Source organism: Sus scrofa, chromosome 12 (assembly GCF_054392235.1).
Source record: "Sus scrofa isolate SSC_HxYL_T2T_F1_AM1 chromosome 12, Sscrofa_HxYL_maternal_Yorkshire_Landrace_v2.0, whole genome shotgun sequence".
Classification (NCBI taxonomy): domain Eukaryota; kingdom Metazoa; phylum Chordata; class Mammalia; order Artiodactyla; family Suidae; genus Sus; species Sus scrofa.
The window spans coordinates 58,855,798-58,874,952 of record NC_139394.1 but is presented as its reverse complement, the minus strand read 5'-3'; the positions used below and the strand labels follow the sequence as shown (position 1 = coordinate 58,874,952).

General features: G+C 48.8%; 1 protein-coding gene and 1 long non-coding RNA gene across 37 annotated transcripts in view; both read right to left on the bottom strand.

Annotated features, from left to right (window-relative positions):
• The window catches only part of LOC146398395 (uncharacterized), a 228,987-nt gene that overhangs the window by 65,598 nt on the left and 144,234 nt on the right, over positions 1-19,155 (bottom strand). The window lies entirely within an intron of this gene.
• NDEL1 (nudE neurodevelopment protein 1 like 1) overlaps positions 1-19,155 on the bottom strand; it is a 94,598-nt gene that overhangs the window by 36,216 nt on the left and 39,227 nt on the right. For 5 of the 36 annotated variants that reach the window (XR_014820201.1, XR_014820202.1, XM_005657052.3 and 2 more), the window contains exon 1: positions 3,954-4,098. The exons of 27 other annotated variants lie outside the window; for them this stretch is intronic. The gene's annotated coding sequence lies outside the window, so the exon portion shown is untranslated. 36 annotated transcript variants of the gene reach the window in all.

The following is a 19,155-nucleotide window of genomic DNA, read 5'->3' as shown; positions in this document are numbered from 1 at the left end:
AGCACTCCGTCCGTTACTTCGCAGCATTTGATGAGTCTGGCGCTGCTGTGGTCCGAGGGCCAGTGTGCTTCTGGGCCTTTGTAATGACTCCTAGATGTTTTGCACGCCATCAAAAAGTCATCTGAATGTACTGAATGTGGAACCAATCCTTCTGCACACAGAGTTAGGGTTGTTTTTATGCAAATGTTATCACTCACAGGCCCAGTTTGAAACCTTTCTGTGTTAGACTGGTTTTTTTCCTGTTCTAATTGATCCATTCATACAGTATCAGAGGACCTACAGCAGCTACTGCTTTGAAGAGTGCTTAGAGGAATCTCACTGTTTACACCTGCACGGCTGTGGGAGTACTATAAAGCACCCATTTGTCCCTGATTTCTGGTTCTTAAATAGGGCCATATTCTTAACACTACCAATTCTTCCATCATTGTCCCCTAGCAGCTCATGTTTTAAATAGCCATTCATGTGAAACTTCTTGAGACTCTATTTCTTGTATCCTTGTCTAACTACTTGGCTGAGTGTCAAGTAAGTCTAGCAAAACTTTTTTTTTTTTTGCTTTTTAGGGCTGCACCTGCGACCTATGGAGGTTCCCAGGCTAGGGGTCTAATGGGAGCCACTGCTGCTGGCCAATTCCACAGCCATAGCAACGCAGGATCCCAACCATGTTTGCAACCTACACCACAGCTAACAGCAACACCAGATCCTTAACCCACTGAGCAAGGCCAGGGATCGAACCCACAACCTCATGGTTCCTAGTTGAATTTGTTTCCGCTGCTCCACAACGGGAACTCCTCTAGCAAAACTATTTTAATATGTGTTTTCATTTCACACACTTCTCTGTTTTCTTGAATCTTATTTGAACTGAATATTGACTACAACTTTTCTAATAAAAAGACTACTTTTACAACTCACTTATTGGTCCGTCAAAGAGTATTATAACCTATGCCAGGAGCCTTTTACTAAAATGAACAACAGCTTTTCCAGAACAAACCAATTAAAAACACTTAATGGGGAACAAGTGGTCAGAGCAGCAAAGCGTAGCTGTTAAGAGCCCAGACCTGGAGCCAGACTGCCCAGGTCTGAATGAGAGTCCTCCACTAGCTGACCTTGGGCGAGTTAGCTAATCACTCAGTGACCCATTTCCTCGCCTACAAAATGGGGAAAATTATTAAAAACAGGGGTGTTTTGAAGACTGAGTTAGTATTTGCACGTACTTAGTACAGAGTCTAGCACACAATAAACACAGCATAAATTTTATTATTTTAAAAAACTGTGGTTCAGTTGCTGACCTCTGAAGTACAACCACAAAATAAATGCGCTTCAGAATTTATAACAAATGACTCCTTAAAATTAATCACTTCTGGAAGCTATGTGCATATTTCAGTGATACCACCATTACTGAAAACATTTCTACAATCTCTTTAGAAATAGCCTTAATGAACTAGATTAAAAACTAAACAAAAAGCTCTTTCTTTGTGGTCCCACCTCGCTTCAACTGCTTCCTAATATCATCCAGCTTTATCACTCTAATCACGCTAATTTTATTCATCAGATTTATTCTTTCCAAAAATCAGATTTTTTTTTTTTTTTTTTACAGATAACAAAAATGTGCTGCCACTGCAGATATTCAAAAGATGTTCTCAGGGGCGATAAAGACAATCTGTTCATTTTGCTTCAAGTTACAGCAGGAGGATGTGTTCACTGTGTTATCTGAAACTTTGTAACTGGAGATATCAGGCTATAGAGAGTTGGCCAATACAGAAAACTACACTGCTAAAAACAAATAAATAAATAAATTAGCTTTAATGACACATCTATAATCTTGAAGCTGAAATGAGGGTAGATGATCATATACTCTTTGCCGCTACCCAATCTTCCCTCAACGCCACGTCTCATGGATGGGGCGTGACCCCGAAACAACTCTTACCTGGGTCATTAGCATACGGTATATGACCTTCAGCTGTCTGGCAGCTGACAAATCAACTCATTACGGCATAAAACAGCCTTTCAAAATGCTGTATTTACAAAGAAACTATTCTTTGTGCAATGGTAAGAAAATTCATTTTATATGAACTGTCTCTTTGTTGATCGTTGTAGAATGGACTCCTGAGGCTGGAAAAGTTCTTCTGGAATTCACCGTAGATAATAAATACCTTTTTACGAAATTCTTCTACTTCTCCCAAAAGTAACAATTACAGAATTTCAAACTTTTCAAAGTTGAGCATAAATATGGTCTCCCTCTTGGTCCTGACTTATTTTTCTACCTTATAAAGAGCAAAAACTTATGTCAGAAGTAATTTTAAGCTTTAGTAACCAAATTTACCCCAGCATGACTTAACATGAAAATAAAAATAAGTGTTGGAGAGATCATGAAAGCAACATCTAAGTTTTTACTGAGGTTTCTACTTATTTTAAGCATTCCTCACCCAATTTCAATTTATTTAATTAAAAAAACCAAAACAGGGAATTCCAGAGCAGTAGCGTAGTTAGATTTGGGGCTTTCACCTGTGGCCTGGGGTCAATCCCTGGTTTGGGAACTGAGATCCCACATCAAGCCACTGCACACCACAGCCAAAAACAAAAAATTTACGCCAAAACAGGAAAAAAAAAAAAAAAAGCTTCATAAGATTTAGCAACTTCTATCTGAACCAGGTCAATGTGAAACCAGGGCTGGCCAAAGGGGGGATTTTGTTCCTTATGACATCTGATTTTAAACAACTTAATAAAAATTCAGAGGAAATATTTTAGTTCCCTTTTATTCTCTTCAACACGACTTAATGCTGCATTTTACCCCCCCAACTTCATGACTTAGCAAAGCCATTACCCTCTTTCATAAACAAATTAAAAGCAACACAACTTATCAGACAAAATAATTAGCCAACCGTGGACAAGTTTCAGCGTAGGATTTTTCTTAAAACTGAGCAGCAATCCTCATCCTAGGTGGGTCTGCTGAAAAAAATTTGAATAAATCTTCTACTAGCTTCTGGTATAGTTCTGGCGAGTCAAATTTACTATTTTGCTCTCCAGCTGAGAAGGATGTAAAAATCTCACGGAAAGAAACCACAACTCCAGGCAGGGAGACGCAAATTCTGAACCAAGAGAAGCCTCTCACTGGTTGGTGGAATCCACAGAATAAATCACCAAAACCCCCACCCGACCTGGTCTCAATTTCTCTATGGGTAGAATCACAGACAACCACTAACGAGGTGATGAGGTTCAAAGCCGAGATAACAAGGGTGTTCTCAAACGTGTAAAGGCGCCTAGAGAAACGTAATGAAATTATCCGTGAAGCACCCTCAATTCCCAGGCAAACCTTAAAAGGGTCACTTCGTTGCTTACCAGCTAAAAAACAAAGGCGAGTACAAGCAACCCGAACCCGTTTGGTGACACTTTCCTGAACTCCGAGAGGGGTAATTAGCAGTTCGAGGCTGGCAATCACAGGAATGCCACCGGAGCTCAAGGTGGGCAGCTTCCGCTCTCGCCCCCCGTGGGAGAGAAGCAACGAGAATTCAGAATCCAACCTGGCTCCGAACCACCCTCCAGATGAAGGGATGCGGGAAGGGGGCTGGGGAGGGGGAGGGCTGGGCGCGCCGCTGCCACCTCCAGCGGAGCCACTCCTTGCGCGACCAGCTTCCCGGCCCACGGTGCCACGTCCCGGCCTCCGTCCCCGCCATCCCTCACCCCACCCCCGGATGCGGGCACATCCTCTGGAGGCCGCCCGGCTCGCTCCCTTCCAGGCGCCCCAGGTGGGCCACACCTCGGACCAGGGCGGGGAGGGGGCAGTTAGAGCGGTTGAAACAGTTGGCCCCGGACTGGCCGCCCCAGAACCCGGGCCCGGCCCAGCCCGGCGGGGGCTCGGACACAGCCCCCGGGGCTGGCAGGCTCCGCGGGGACAGGCCTCGGCGCCGTCGGCCGGGTCCGGCGCCCTCGGGAGCGGCCCCGCACGGCAGGCTCACCTCCAATGTGTCAAAAGCGCATGTTCGCCACCGCTCGACCGACGTCTCCGCTCCGCTGGCCTGGCCAGGCCCGCCCAGCCGCTCGGCTCCGCTCCCCGCCGCAGTCCTGAGCTCCACTCCGCGCACCTCCGCGCCCGGCTCCTCCCCGACACGTCAGAGACTGCCTGGGTGTCCGAGGCCATTCTGTGACGCACGGGGGCGGGGCCCCGAGCATGCGCACGAGCGCGCGGGCGGCTAGGGCGGGGCTGTGGCAGGGATGGCGTCACACGGGGCCGGGACGGGCCGGCGCGCTGACGTCAGGCTGGCGGAGGCCTTCTGCGCAGGCGCCCCGGGCCCGCCCGGCGTGCCGTTTACGACTTTCGCGGGTCCCCGGAAAGACTCTGCGTTCCGGAAAGTGGCACTACCGTAGATGAGAACCCGCCTCCCAGTTTTCAGCCACCAAACCCTACAAGTGTCTGTTTCGGGGTTCCCGTTTGAAAGAAGAATCTCGGCTAAGATCTCACATCCAAGTCCACCCCGACCACCCAATACCGTACCAGGTGTATTCTAGCACCGTCACACTCTCACACGGACCTATGTCGGTTTGAGGGCACGTCCACTAGCTGAAATTTTATGCTACTTCTTGTCTTCCTCCAGTAAGATGTAAGTTCCATGAGAACCGGAACCTCATTCCTTGCTTATCCCAGCAGATAGCTTGGTCCCAGGGTGGGTGCTCAGATATTTGTTGAGAGTGAATGGATTCATTGAGGGCACCAAGGGAATATAAATATATCCATGTATATGTACATATGTGCGTACGTGTTTTCCTCCCTTCAGGGCCCCCAACTAATGGAATCCATTTCATATATATGTACATCCCCTAGGAGACTTGGAGAAGAAGACTTGGGGGTGTGGAGGGAGAAGGTGGGGAGAGACTGGCTCAGAAAGGCGAGAAATGATGGGCAGCTGCTTAGTGTGTGGAAACTTGGAGAAAGAGAAGTGTTTTAAAAGCAATTTTAGGAACTTTGGACGTTTCACGTACCCTGTAATTCTCTTATGTCAGTGCTCTTGGGACTGGATTTGTGGGGCTTTTGGACACGATGTGTTCGTACGAGCCTCAAGGCATGGACATAAAGGGGAACAGCACAAAATGGATTCTAAGAGATGTCCAGTGAAAATCTGAAAAGTGATTTGGGGTGTTGGAAAGTATGGAACTTTGAGTTAGACTCTGAAGGAAAGCAGGTTGAACAGTTTACTTTTGCTGTGCCCTTTGTATGTACTGTCAGGTGTGCCAAAGGCTTTGTCTGCATAATTCAATTCTCACAATAACCCCATGAGATAGGTACTGTTATTATTCCCATTTTACCAATGAGGAAACCGAGACTAAGCGAGATGAAGTTGCCCAATGTCACTCAACTAGAAAAAGGAGTTTTCGGAGTTCCCTCGTGGCTCAGTGGTTGACGAATCCGACTAGGAACCATTGAGGTTGCGGGTTCAATCCCCAGCCTTGCTCAGTGAGTTAAGGATCTGGCGTTGCCGTGAGCTGTGGTGTAGGTCACAGACACAGCTCAGATCCCGCGTCTCTGTGGCTCTGGCGTAGGCCAGTGGCTACAGCTCCAATTCGACCCCTAGCCTGGGAATCTCCATATGCCGTGGGAGCAGCCCTCAAAAGGCAAAAAGACAAAAAAGAAAAGAAAAAGGAGTTCTCACAGTTCAAACGCACCTAGTCTGGACTGTCTAACTCCAGAAACCATACTACTAACCACTCCTGTACTGCCATTCAAGGAGGACTATTAATAAGGACCATTAATTGGGCCAGAGCAGTGCGCTAAGAGTTGTACATACACTTCCTCTCTCAGTCCTCACAGGCAGCTTGTGAGGCTGGAATTATTATCTCCATTTTATGTTTTGGAAAACTGAGGCCTAGGGGAGCTGGGGTTTAAACCCAAGCAGGTCTTGGAGTTCCCACTATGGCACAGTGGGTTAAGAACCCAAATGCAGCAGCGTGGGTCACTGTGGAGGGGCGGGTTCCATCCCTGGCCCAGCACAGTGGGTTAAGGATCTAGCACTGCCACAGCTGCAGCTCAGATTCAATCCCTGGCCCGGGAACGTCCATAGGCTGCAGGTGCAGCCATTAAAAACAAAAAAACCAACAAAAAACCCAAGCAGGTCTTAGTCCAAGCCCAGTGACCTGAGAGCTCCGGGAAGCTCTTTCAGGCTCTGGGGCTCTGCTTTCCTGGCTGAAGCTGTGCTCTGGTGGATGAGATCACAGGCCGAGAGGCGATTAAGCAGGGCGGCCTTCCTGTGGACCTCGTGCCAAGATAGAACAGTCCCACCCCAAGAGGAAAAAATAAAAGCTGCAACTCTGATCCCTGCCTCCTGGCTGAAGTCCTGGGAAGCACACTGAGTCACCTAATGGCAGGCCACGCCCTCCAGAAAGTGTTGGCGTCATCTTCCAGGCCACCACCCCTCCCACACAGCCTGGACCCAGAACTTGCGTTTATCAGGCCTGGTGTGTTGGCCCCATCTTAATGAATGGGCTTTGCTTGGCAGGGTTCTCAGAAGTATCCAAGCCCCATACTGATCTCCTTTCTCTGTGTCTGTTGAGTTTTCTCCCAAGTAATAGCGACCTGTTCCCACTCCCCACTTGCAGTGTGTCCCTCCCGGGAAAATCAAGCGAAAATGAAGACAGAGGGCAGCCTCCAAGGGGAAAAGAGGTTAAAAAGTCAGCTTTGTGAAGGGTTGAGGATCTGGCATTGTCACTGTTGTGGCTCCAGTCACTGCTGGGGCACAGGTTCGATCTCTGTGGTTCCAGCCACAGGTGTAGCTCCCTCCCCAAAAGAGAAATCAGCTTTGTGAAGGCAGAAAGGTGAGTGAGGATTGCCCGACCCTGTCTATATAAACCACTCGGAAGGGGTTTGCTGAGCCATGGGTCCCCTTCCAAGGTCTTTCGTGGATCGAGCCACGGTGGTCAGGGTCAAAGTCTCTTGAGAGCATCACATCGTCCCTTCAGCAAACTCTGAGACTCAGGAAACGAAGGCCAGGTTCCACCGCTGGGAGAGGGGGCTGAGCGGCTTCCTTGGGAGAGGTCCAGACACTGACACAGACGCTAGCTAATGAGAACGTGGACCCTGGCCACATCACTCATCAAAAGGGACACAGTGCCCACGGGTCTGCCGTGAAAACTCTTAAGGAGATGGGGCGTGTGTACCGTTGACTCAGAGGAGCGGACAACTCAAAGGCTGGATTCAATCTCATCGCTACATTTTGGGGGCCAAAATTTTCTAAGCCTCAGAGGCATAGATCAGGCAGGGCTGGCTGGTTGCTAACAGCTGCTGTCCGCCGTCACCAGCTCCAGGGCTTCATGTCTAAACCGCAAGCAGATTTTCCATTTCCACCAGCTGAAACTTCCAAAAAGGGTTTCATCTTTCTGCCGGTGTCATCACTCCCCCTGTCACTAAGGCACAAAGGCCTCGTCACATCACCCTTAAGTGTCCCCTTCCCCAGCTTTCATGTCACTCATGTGGTCACCAAACCTGAAAGACTTGCTCTTCATAAACCCTCAAAATAATATATTTCCAGGAGTCTGCCCCTGAATCTGCCCCATCCAAAGTCTCCCTTTCCGGACCTCTCTGCCTCGAGTTTCTTGCTCCAGCCCTGCAGTCCACACAGCCATCGGAATAATCCTCTAAAATCCCATGGCGCACAGAGCACCACCAGATCCAAAACTTGTTATGGCATCTTGTCACCTTGCAATAAAGTACAAAGTCTGGCATCCAAGGCCCCCAGAGCAACTCCAACCTACTTCCCCAGTGCCCTTCCTGCATTTTACCCAGCGCTCTAAACAGACCCTCCCCCGCGTCCCTCAGTTTGACAGCCCCCTCCCTCCCTGGGCTTTTTTTTTTTTTTTTGTCTTTTTGTCATTTTCTAGGGCCGCTCCTGTGGCATATGGAGGTTCCCAGGCTAGGGGTCGAATTGGAGCTGCAGCAAATCCAAGCAGTGTCTGCAGCTCAACAGCTCACGTCAACGCCAGATCCTTAACCCACTGAGCAAGGCCAGGGATCAAACCCGCAACCTCATGGTTCCCAGTCGGATTCGTTAACCACTGAGCCACAACGCGAACACCCCTGTCTCTGCCTTTTGAAGTCGCACTCATTGCAGCCTCCTCCAGGAAGCCTTCCCTGGTCCCTAAAGTCCCAAAGGAAGTGCGCCTGTCTGAGTTCACAGGAGACTTGCTAAACATGGCTTTTCAGTCGCGGAGGTGCCCGACCTCCCCCAAGGAACCAGAGCTCAGCGAGTGCGGAACAGTGGCGACCGTGCGAACATCCCCCAGCACCAGGCACTGAGCAGACACTCGTTTACTGTGCCCCCATCAAAGAGGATGAAGGAGGGGTTTGGAGGCGATGACTGCAAATCAAGACTGTCGGCACTTCCTTTAAACGCCCCGCATTCTGAGAAAATTACACCATAGAAGATTCTCACTGGCATGAAAGGCGGAACTTAGCTGATGCCAGGTTACACCAGGAACTGGGATTTGGGTGGTGGGTAATTACGACTTTTCTCTAGCTGAAATCTTAAACTCACTCTTCTGTAGCACCTACAATCCCCAAAGCAACATCTTTTGGTTTTATAATTAAAAATTACTACTAATTGGGCTTTGTGGTTTTTTGTTTTTGGGGGTTTTTTTTGCCACACCCCTGGCATGCAGAAGTTCCCAGGCCAGGGATCAAATGCGCACCACAGCAGTAACCAGAGCCACGGCTGTGACAACACTGGATCCTTAACCCTCTGAGCACCAGGGAACTCCGATAGGTTTGTTTTTTTTGTTTTGGGGGGGGTTTGTCCTTGTCTTTTTAGGGCTGCACCCGGGGCATATGGCAGTTTCCAGGCTAGGGGTCGAATCAGAGCTACAGCTGCCAGCCACAGCCACAGCCACAGCAATGTAGGATCCAAGCCGGGTCTGCCACCTACACCACAGCTCATGGCAATGCCGGATCCTTAACCCGCTGAGCAAGGCCAGGGATCAAACCCACATCCTCGTGGATACTAGTTGGGTTCATTAACCACTGAGCCAGGATGGGAACTCCCAGGTTTGATTTGTTTTTTAATTTAAAAGATTACATGTTTGGACCTTGAGGTGAGAGGTGGTTTGATAAAATCTTTTGCCAGCTATGGGTTTAGTGCTTCATGCTAGGCCTCAGGGCTTCAACCATATAACTATATAAAGCCCATTCCGGAGTTCCCATCGTGATGCATCAGAAACAAATCCCACTAGGAACCATGATGTTGCGGGTTCAATCCCTGGCCTTGCTCAGTTAAGGATCCAGCATTGCCATGAGCTGTGGTGTAGGTTGCAGACACGGCTCAGATCTGGCGTTGCTGTGGCTGTGGTGTAGGCCGGCAGCTACAGCTCCACTTAGACCCCTTGCCTGGGAATCTCTATGTGCCGCAGGTACGGCCCTAAAAAGACAAAAGACCAAAATGAATAAATAAGTAAGTAAGAAAAAGCCCATCCCACCCCCCAACCCCATGGGGCTTATATTCTCATGGGTAAGATGATAAGCAAATAGATAAATTTATTGCCACGAGGTCATGACAAATGCCATAAAGAAACAACCAAAGAGGAGGAGGTGTGTCCAGGGGCTGCTCCCTGAGGGAAAATAGGGCTTAATGTCCTTGGGGTGCTTTTCCTCAATAAAGCTGTCAAGGCCCTTAAAGGGCTGCCGTACAAAATGAAACAGGTGTGAAGTTAAGAACGTTAAAAACATGTGCAGATGCCCTAAATAGAAACGTTTACCTTACTTTCTATCAGAGTACCTGGCACAATTGGTTGAACGACTTGCTAGACGGTCTCCAGAATGGCCAGATGAGAAATTTCCCCTTGCAAGAAATGATAACTAGTTTCGTGGTTGATCTTAAAGTGCCCACTCGGCTCAGATCCGGCATTGCTGTGGCTGTGGTGTAGGCCAGCAGCTGTAGCTCCGATTTGACCCCTAGCCTGGGAACCTCCATATGCCACCAGTGTGGCCCTAAAAAGCAAAAAAAAAAAAAAAAAAGAGAGAGAGAGAGAGAAATGAGGACAATTTAGGTGGAACCTGCACCAGGCCTCCCTGTCAGGGTCCAGATCTGGTTCCTGGTACCTGGAAGGAAAGGGTGCTCGTGTTCATCCAAGGGGGCCAACTGAGGTTGCAAGAGCTGTGGGACTTCAAGGCCCCTTCAGGGAGACAGACCGCGAAGCCTCCGGCCAAGACAAGAATCACCAGACCCTTATCCTGGCCCCACCCACCTGACTGTAATTTACCCTCCCCCTCCTTGAGCCACCTGGCCGACTCCTTCCTGCCCCCGACTAGGAAAGGTACATGGCCCACTCCTCACCCCACCTCTCTAGAGGCCTTATATGCCCCCAACCAACCAGCAGGTGTACCCTAAGACCCCCTCTTTCCCCAACCAATCGGCAGGTCAGCAGGTTTATCAAGAGACCTCTGCTCTCCCAGGGCTATAAAAACAGACAGGGCCACACGCCTGGAGTCAGCTCTCCCTGGTCAGCAGGAAGCTGGCCCACTGTGTTAACAGTGTTTCTTGCCTCCATAAACTTGTCTTTTGTTCATCCTGCTCTGAGTCTCAAAAATTCTTTTTCCAACCCACATGCACAAATCACGAAAAGAGTCTCTTTCCCCTGCTGATGGAACCTGACATCCTGCCACACCCCTGTGAATCTCTTAAAGCTGCCCCATGTCATCCACAGAAGCCTACCTGAACTGTGGACTTCCTCCTTTTCTAGAACTTTCTGCAGCCTCGTGGTCTTCCTGGCTTCAGAACCTCCACTCCCTAAAGCTACAGGATTCACTGTCAGCCCTGGCCCCAGCCCCAGCCCCAGCCCCGGCCCCTTCACAGTAACGTCCCACACCCCAGAGTGACAGCTGCCTCCACAGAAAAGGATGGCACGACACTATAAATTGCTAACTGAGTTAACACCTGGCAACCACAAGGGCTGTTGACATCACACCTACATCAACACTGTTGACTGTCCCAGACAAAAGCAGTATCTACTCATACACCTCTGCACAGACAAGGTGGCACCAGTTTTGCCTACTCCCAAGCCATTCTAATGAAATGACAGGGCTTGAAAGAAATGGGGTGTTTTTACCAACTTGATTGTCATGAGGCAATGTCAACCAAATTCCCATTACCACTGAGTCAAAGTTACCAGGAATGACAGATCCTGAATTCAACCATCCGACAAATATAATTGAGTGCCTGGCACTGTTCTAGGCCCCGAGGATACAGCAGTTAACAAAGTAAACTTACAGAAAAGAGGAGAAAGAATAGAAAACGAAAACAGATAGATAAACATTAGCATGTCAGGCAGTGATAAGTACTGAGGGAAAAAAAATCAGCCAGTACTTTTCAATATCCTATATTTAGCATAGCATTCAAGGCAGCACCTGGCATGTGGTAGGTGCTAAGCATTTGTTGAATGAATTTTTTAAAAAACTCAGAGGAGTCCCTGCCATGGTGCAGCAGAAATGAATCTGACTAGGAACCATGAGGTTGCGGGTTCGATCCCTGGCCTCGCTCAGTGGGTTAAGGATCCAGCGTTGCCGTGAGCTGTGGTGTTAGGTCGCAGACGAGGCTCAGATATGATGTAAGCCAGCAGCTGTACCTGCAACGGGACCCCGAGCCTGGGAACCTCCATATGCCGTGGGTGTGGACCCCCCCAAAAAAAAGGATGTGTGCTAAGATTTATCCATGAGGATGTTCGTCAAAGCGGTGTTTAGCACAACATTAGAAACAACCTAAAGGAAAAGATCAGTTAAGTGCAATTATGTGATAGCCACACAGCAGAGGAGTACGACTGGTGAGAAGGGCAGTACCAATCAAAACATTAACAACGAAAGGTGTTCCTAATACGCAGTTAACTCAACAACACGCATAATAGGATCCCACTTTTATAAAACAGAAATACGTGTCTTTGGGGAGTTCCCTTGTGGCGCCGTGGGTAAAGGAGCCGGTGGTGTCAGGGCTGTGGTGCAGATTCAGTCCCTGACGCGGGAAGGTCCATACGCTGTGGGCGTAGCCAAGGAAAAGGAAATACATATATGTGCACATATTCCACACAGAAAACATCTGGAAAGGTAGACACCAAAATGATCATCTCTGGGGGGTGGATGACCTCCACCTGTCCTTCCTTTTTTGTTTCTTTTCTGTATTTTTTAACCAAAAGTGATTAACTATATACTTTAAGTTTTGTTTGTTTGTTTTGTCTTTTTAGGGTTGCACCCACAGTACATGGAGGTTCCCAGGCTAGGCGTCGAATCAGAGCTGTAGCCACCAGCCACAGTCACAGCCACGTGGGATCTGAGCCGCATCTGCAACCTACACCACAGCTCACGGCAACGCCGGATCCTTCACCCACTGAGCGAGGCCAGGGATCGAACCCGCAACCTCATGGTTCCTAGTTGGATTCGTTAACCACTGCGCCACGACGGGAACTCCTACTTTAAGTTTTAAGAAAGATAAGAATGCATCCACATCAACAAAGCAAGATCATTTCCTCAAAATCCTTTTCCAAATGATTTTCCTAAGTCTGTGCCTTTAGGACCATTTTAATTTTTTTCCTTTTTAAGGCCAGACCTGGGCTAGGGATCCGATCAGAGCTGTAGCTGCTGGCCTACACCACAGCCATAGCAACACCAGATCCAAAGCCGCAGCGTGACCTACACTGCAGTTTGTGGCAACCGAGGGATCCTTAACCCAATGGGCAAGGCCACGGATCCTTGTGGACACCATGTTGGGTCCTTAACCCACTAAGCCACAATGGAACTCCTGGGACCATTTTATTTTATTTTTTGTCTTTTTTTTAGGGCGGCACAAGATATGTAGAGGTTCCCATGCTGGGGGTCAAATTGAGGCTGTAGCCACTGGCCTACACCACAGCCACAGCAACACAGGATTCGAGCTGTGTCTGCGCCTATACCATAGCTCACAGCAACGCCAGATCCTTAACCCACTGAGCAAGGCCAGGGATCAAACCCGCGTCCTCATGGATGCTGGTCAGATTTGTTTCCACTGAGCCACAGTGGGAACTCTGTGGGAGCATTTTAAAATCCAGCCTTTCAACCAAGTCACTCCAGCGGATACAAGACCGGTGTGGGTTCTCTGGGTCAGTAAGGTATCAAAAAAATAAATATATAAATAGGAGATAGGGCTTTACTCAAGGAGCATCCACTCCACAGAGGCCATTTTTGACTCATAAATGTTGAAATGCAGAAATAAAACACCCCAGGTTTGCGCTTTTTTTTTTTTTTGGCTTTTTAGGGCCGCACCTGCAGCATATTGAGGTTCCCAGGCTAGGGGTCCAATAGGAACCACAGCTGCCGGCTTATGCCACAGCCACAGCAACGCAGGATCCAAGCTGCACCTGCAGCCTACACCTCAGCTCATGGCAACGCCAGATCCTTAGCCCACTGAGCAAGGCCAGGGATCAAACCCAAAATCTCATGGTTACTAGTTGGATTCATTTCCACTGCGCCACAATGGGAACTCCCCAGGTTTGCTCTTAATCACAGTAGAAATGTCCTTTTTTTTTTAACGGCCGCAGGTGTGGCATATGGAAGTTCCCAGGCTATGGGTTGAATAGGAGCTACAGCCACTTGCCTGCACCACAGCCACAGCAACACAGGATCTGGGCCACATCTGCAACCTACACTGCAGCTCATGGCAACACCAGATCCCCAACTCACTGAGCGAGGCCAGGGATGGAACCTGAATCCTCTTGGATACTAGTCAGGTTTGTCACCACGGAGCCACAATGGGAATTCCGAAATGTCCCTTCTTTTTAAACTTTTTTTTTTTTGACCGTGGCATGCAGCACTTTGATGTGGGATCTCAGTTCCCAGACCAGGGGTTGAACACTGGCCGCAGTGGGTGAAAGCGCAGTGGTCACCAGTAGACCACCAGGGAACCCCCCAAATGCCCCTTCTATGAAAAGAAAATAAGCAACCCTTTGGAGGGATGCAGCCAGAAGAGAGGACATTAGTTGAGGGGCTGGGGGCAGTAAGCGGGGAGCAGGGAGCCCTTTCTTCCTGCATGTTGCTGTTTCAACAATTTTCTCATCAGCTGTTGGCAGGATGGTTATTAAAACCCTGATAAAAAAGATGCTAGAGGACACACGAAGCCCAGACACACAGAGAAGGTGACCAAAAGGTGGCAAGATCCACCCTCCTCCACCCGGAGCGCAAGGTGCAGGCCCCACCCCTCCCCTGGGCTCCCCGCCCTGGTGTGAGAACCCGGCCCTGCCCTGCCTCTGGGCTTCCCTCCCGCCTTAGGATCTCAGGCATTTGTCCTTCTCACCAAATCCACCCCCTCCCTTCCCTTCTCTGAGCCTCAGGTTCCTCGTCTATAAAACGTGCAGGTTGGACCAGGTGACACTCTTGAGAGTTGCCATGCGTCAGGATCCACTCTATCATCCAGGTGCCAAGCACCCTCCTGGGGGACCGCAGGCCCTGCCTCTCCTTGGCCAGTGGCCAGTGTGCCCCACGTGATGGCAGGGCGTCGCTGAACTTGCAGAATGAACCACCTCCAAGGGCATCTAAGGTCGGGTGCATGGGTTTCCTGGGGCTGCTGTCACACATGACCACAAGCTTAACCCAACCCAAATGTATTCTCTTCCAGTTCTGGAGGTCAGGTGTCCAAAATGACACTTCTGGGGCTACAGTCAAGGTGTCGGCAAGGCCGGTTCCTCGGGAGGCTCCAGGGAGAATCCCTTCCTGGCACTTCAGCGTCTACAGACACAGCTTTCCTCTGCTCACGGCTGCATCACCCCAGCACTGCTTCTGTTATCACTCCTCCGGCTTCTTTTTTTTCCTTTTTGGGCCGCCCCGCAGCACATGCAGTTCCCAGGCCAGGGACCAGATCCAAGCGGCAGCTTCGACATATACTGAAGCTGTGGCCAAACTGGACCCTTTAACCCACTATGCTGGGCTGCGTCCTTGGTGCTGCGGAGACATGGCTGATCTCACGGCACCACAGCGGGAACTCCTCCTGCCTCCCTCTTGTAAGGACCTTTCTGATGACACTGGGCCCACCCAGCTTCCACCCGGAGGAAGAGGAGGAAGTTTCTTCTCTGGGGAAACCTGAGGCGGGGCGCATGCCTGAGGGCACGGGGCTGAGTCACTCCGCATTCAGAGACAAGACCCCAGCTTCCTCTCTTTGAGGACCTTCCAGAATGCTGGCAGTCCGTATTCTCCAGGCAGGAGATGGGAGTGCTTTTCTTGACAGAATAATGACCTCCTCCCAAAATCCTTAATCACAACTGCAAAGTCCTTTTTGCCATACAAGGCAACATACAGGTTCTGGGGCTTAGGACCCAGACATCTTTGGGGGGCTGTTATTCTGCCCATCACAGCTGATGCTCCAATTCGACCACCTCCACGATAGATATTTGCCATTTCTGCATATTATTTAAAAATTTTTCTTTAGGAGTTCCCATCACGGCTCAGCAGTTAACAAATCTGACTAGCATTCAGGTTCGATCCCTGACCTCGCTCAGTGGATTAAGGATCCGGCGTGGCCGTGAGCTGTGGTGTAGGTCACAGATGCGGCTCAGATCCTGTGTGGCTGTGGCTGTGACCGGCAGGTACAGTTCCACTTAGACCCCCTAGACTGGGAACCTCCATATGCCGCTAGTGCGGCCCTAAAAAAAAAAAAAGCAAAAAAGTTTTTTCTTTAAATCAGCTCACATTCTAAAAAATGAACTTGGGAGTTCCCTGGTGGCTCAGCAGGATAAGGACCTGGCATTGTCACTGCTGGGGCTCTAGTTACTGCCATGGCGCAGGTTTGATTCCTGGCCAAGGAACTTCTCTATGCCAAGGGCATGGCCAAAAAAAAAAAAAAAAAAAATTAACTTAAAGCCTACCTTTGCCTCATCCTAAACAACCACATTTATGAAATCATGGAACTGATTGCTAGTGGTATTTTCCCAAATATTTTCAAAGTTAAATACATGATTATTAAGATGTCAGGTGTGCATCTCTGTGCCGTATAACGTCACTTTGCAAGCCACCAGAAGTACAGCGTATACCATCCTTTGGGGAACAAAAATAGAATGCAGCCTCCTGATGTTACAGAATAGGGTAATCCGCCCAAGAATACACAGGCGCAAAGGGCAACACAGCAGCTACACCCACGACGTCTTCCTCCCGTCTCCGTGCTCATCAATCACGGCTTGAAAGGATGTCAGCTTTTTCTTAATACTGTTCCAATGCCGGTGATTCATGTCATTTAGGGATCAGGCGAAATGCACTCGTGGATTTTTTATATTTGGAAAGTGGGGTTTCCTATCGCCTCCCCCTGATGACCAACATTCATGCATGCTACTTATCTGCGTTAAGCAGTTGGTGTTGATTTGACTCACATCTGGACAGCAGCCAGACGCTGGGGAAGAACACACTGCAAGGGGAGGGCTGTGGCCAGGGGTGACTTTGTACTGTGCCCTTGGCCTGGGTCCCAGCTGCTGGCTGAAACTTGGAAACGGCTTTTGAGAAGGCAGAGTTCCTTTTCGCACACAGGGTGTGGGATGATATAATTGCTTTCCTCTTACATAACAACTGGCAGGCAATAAAAATAGTTTTCATTTATTGGATACCGCGTCTGGGTCAGGCCCCGTGATTAGTGCGTTACACACATCCATTCATGATGACGTGATGAAGGAGCTATTTGTGTTCCCACTTTACAGCCGAGAACACCTCGTCTGAGAGAGGTTGAGCAGCTTATCCAGGGTCACCCAGCTGGGGTGACAAAGCTTGTATTCATAGAACCTCAGAAGATGTGAGAGAATTTAGAACTAACTCCACCTGGGATGAGGAATGACAGTGAGGAAACCAGAGAGGCTGAGCACCCTCCCAAAGGGCGCACAGCTGGCAGCAGACTCAGAAACAGAGTTCAGGTCTTCAACTCTCAAACCGGTTTGTTCTTTCAGGTTCTCTCTCTCTCTCTCTCTTTTTTTTTTTTTTTTTTTTTGGTTTTGTTTTTAGGGCCGCATCCTCGGCATATGGAAGTTCCCAGGTTAGGGGGCGAATCAGAGCTGCAGCTGCCTGCCTACCCCATGACCACAGCAACACAGGATCCTTAACCCACTGAGCAGTGGCCAGGGATCAAACCTGTGTCTTCATAGATACTAGTCAGGTTCATTACCGCCAAGCCGCAACGGGAACTCTCTGGTTCTCCCTCTTTTAAGCTATTATTTCTTGGAGAATTTTTTTCAGATGCCTGCCTGGTCAGCATCCTTTTTTCTCATCTCTCCTCCCTGGTGCTTCTGCCCCTTATCATTTTCTCTCTAATTGAACATCGTGGAGGAATCTAACGAGAATCCCAGAGTGACGCTTCCCCATCTCTCGCTCTGACCCACAGAAAAAGAGAAAAATCTCCATGAGTCTGTATTCGTTAATTTAGATTAAGTAACAACCAGAAAAGGATTAAGATTTACCTTCATCACCTGCCCCCGAAAAAAGAGATGGCTAAGCAGATACTCAGCAGACGGGGTCATGATCAAAAGAGAAACGATGTTAACGCAAATTCTAACCCAGTAAGAACCTGAATGCCCATCAAAGAAAATGGACTAAATAAATGATCATATGTCCACACAACAGAATCCAATGATAATGTCACAGAACAGCGTGCCATAAAATGAGAACAAATTATAATTAGTAAGTCAAAAGCATGAATATAATATAAAATGACTTTGCCTTATACTCACAGGGGAAAAAAAGACTAAAGAATATAATAGGTGATTATCTCTGGGTAGTTTACATTTTCTTTCTTTTTTTTCTTTTTTGTCTCTTCTAGGGCCACTCCCGCAGCATATGGAGGTTCCCAGGCTAGGAGTCGAATCAGAGCTGTAGCCACCAGCCTACACCACAGCAAACACGGGATCCCAGCTGCGTCCGCAACCTACACCCAAGCTCACGGCAACACCGGATCCTTAACCCGCTGAGCAAGGCCAGGGATCAAACCTGCAACCTCGTGGTTCCTAGTCAGAGTCGTTAACCACTCTGCCATGATGGGAACGCCTACATTTTCTTTTTTGTATTTATCTTTATTTTCTAAATTTTTTACAGTGACCACAGATTATTTTTTACAGTCCAAGAGAGAAAAAAATTCATCAACTTTTTGACATAGTCATTAAGAACTGCCGTTTTCTTTCTTTCTTTTTTTTTTTTGTCTTTTTGCCTTTTCTAGGGCCACTCCCCCAGCATATGGAGGTTCCCAGGCTAAGGGTTTAATCGGAGCTGAAGCCACCGGCCTACACCAAAGCCACAGCAACACCAGATCCGAGCCGCGTCTGCAACCTACACCACAGCTCACGCCAACACCAGCTCCTTAACCCGCTGAGCAAGGCCAGGGATCAAACCTGCAACCTCATGGTTCCTAGTCAGATACGTTAACCACTGAGGCACGACAGGAACCCCGAGAACTGCCGTTTTCTAAAGCCCACTCTCGGAGCCTGTATGTACAGCAAAATAAAGAATCAACCGTAACCTCTTTCCTGAGCTGGCCATATGCTAGCAATTTAACAATTATCCTCCTCCAGTAGAAAGATGAGCAATGGACATCAATCAGTGGCCAGTAAACATGTGAGAAGATCCCCAGTCATTTCATTCATAACTTTTAAAATGTAAATTATAATGACCATGAAATACTGCTTTTTGGCTTATCAGATGAGCAGAGTTGAAAACAAATGACAGCGAGTTCCCTGGTGGTCTAGTGGTTAGGACTCAGTGCTTTCACTGCTGCAGCCCAGGTTCAATCCCTGGTCTGGGAACTGAGAGCCTGCACCAAGCCACTGCTGCATGTCACAGCCAAAAAAAAATTTTTTTAATAAAATAAAACAAATGATCATACCCGGTGCTGGTAACACTGTGAGGAAGCCAACACTCCCAGACAACGCTGGTCTGAGTGCAAGTGCTATAACCATCACAGTTACCCTGACGGATTGATTACAATCTCTCCTCTTCCTCCTGAAAGACGACCAAAAACCCACAAAGGACAGAGGACCAGAGAGGAGACGGCAGGGGAAAAGAGATGTTCGCAGGAGCTTGGCAGATGGAAAGCAGCCTGGTGAGTGGCTGCTGCTGGGATGGACCCGAGAAGCCTGGAAACTGAGGGCCAGCGAGAAACAAGCAAGGCCTGCCCCTGACCACAGAAAGGCCCAGATCTGGAGGTG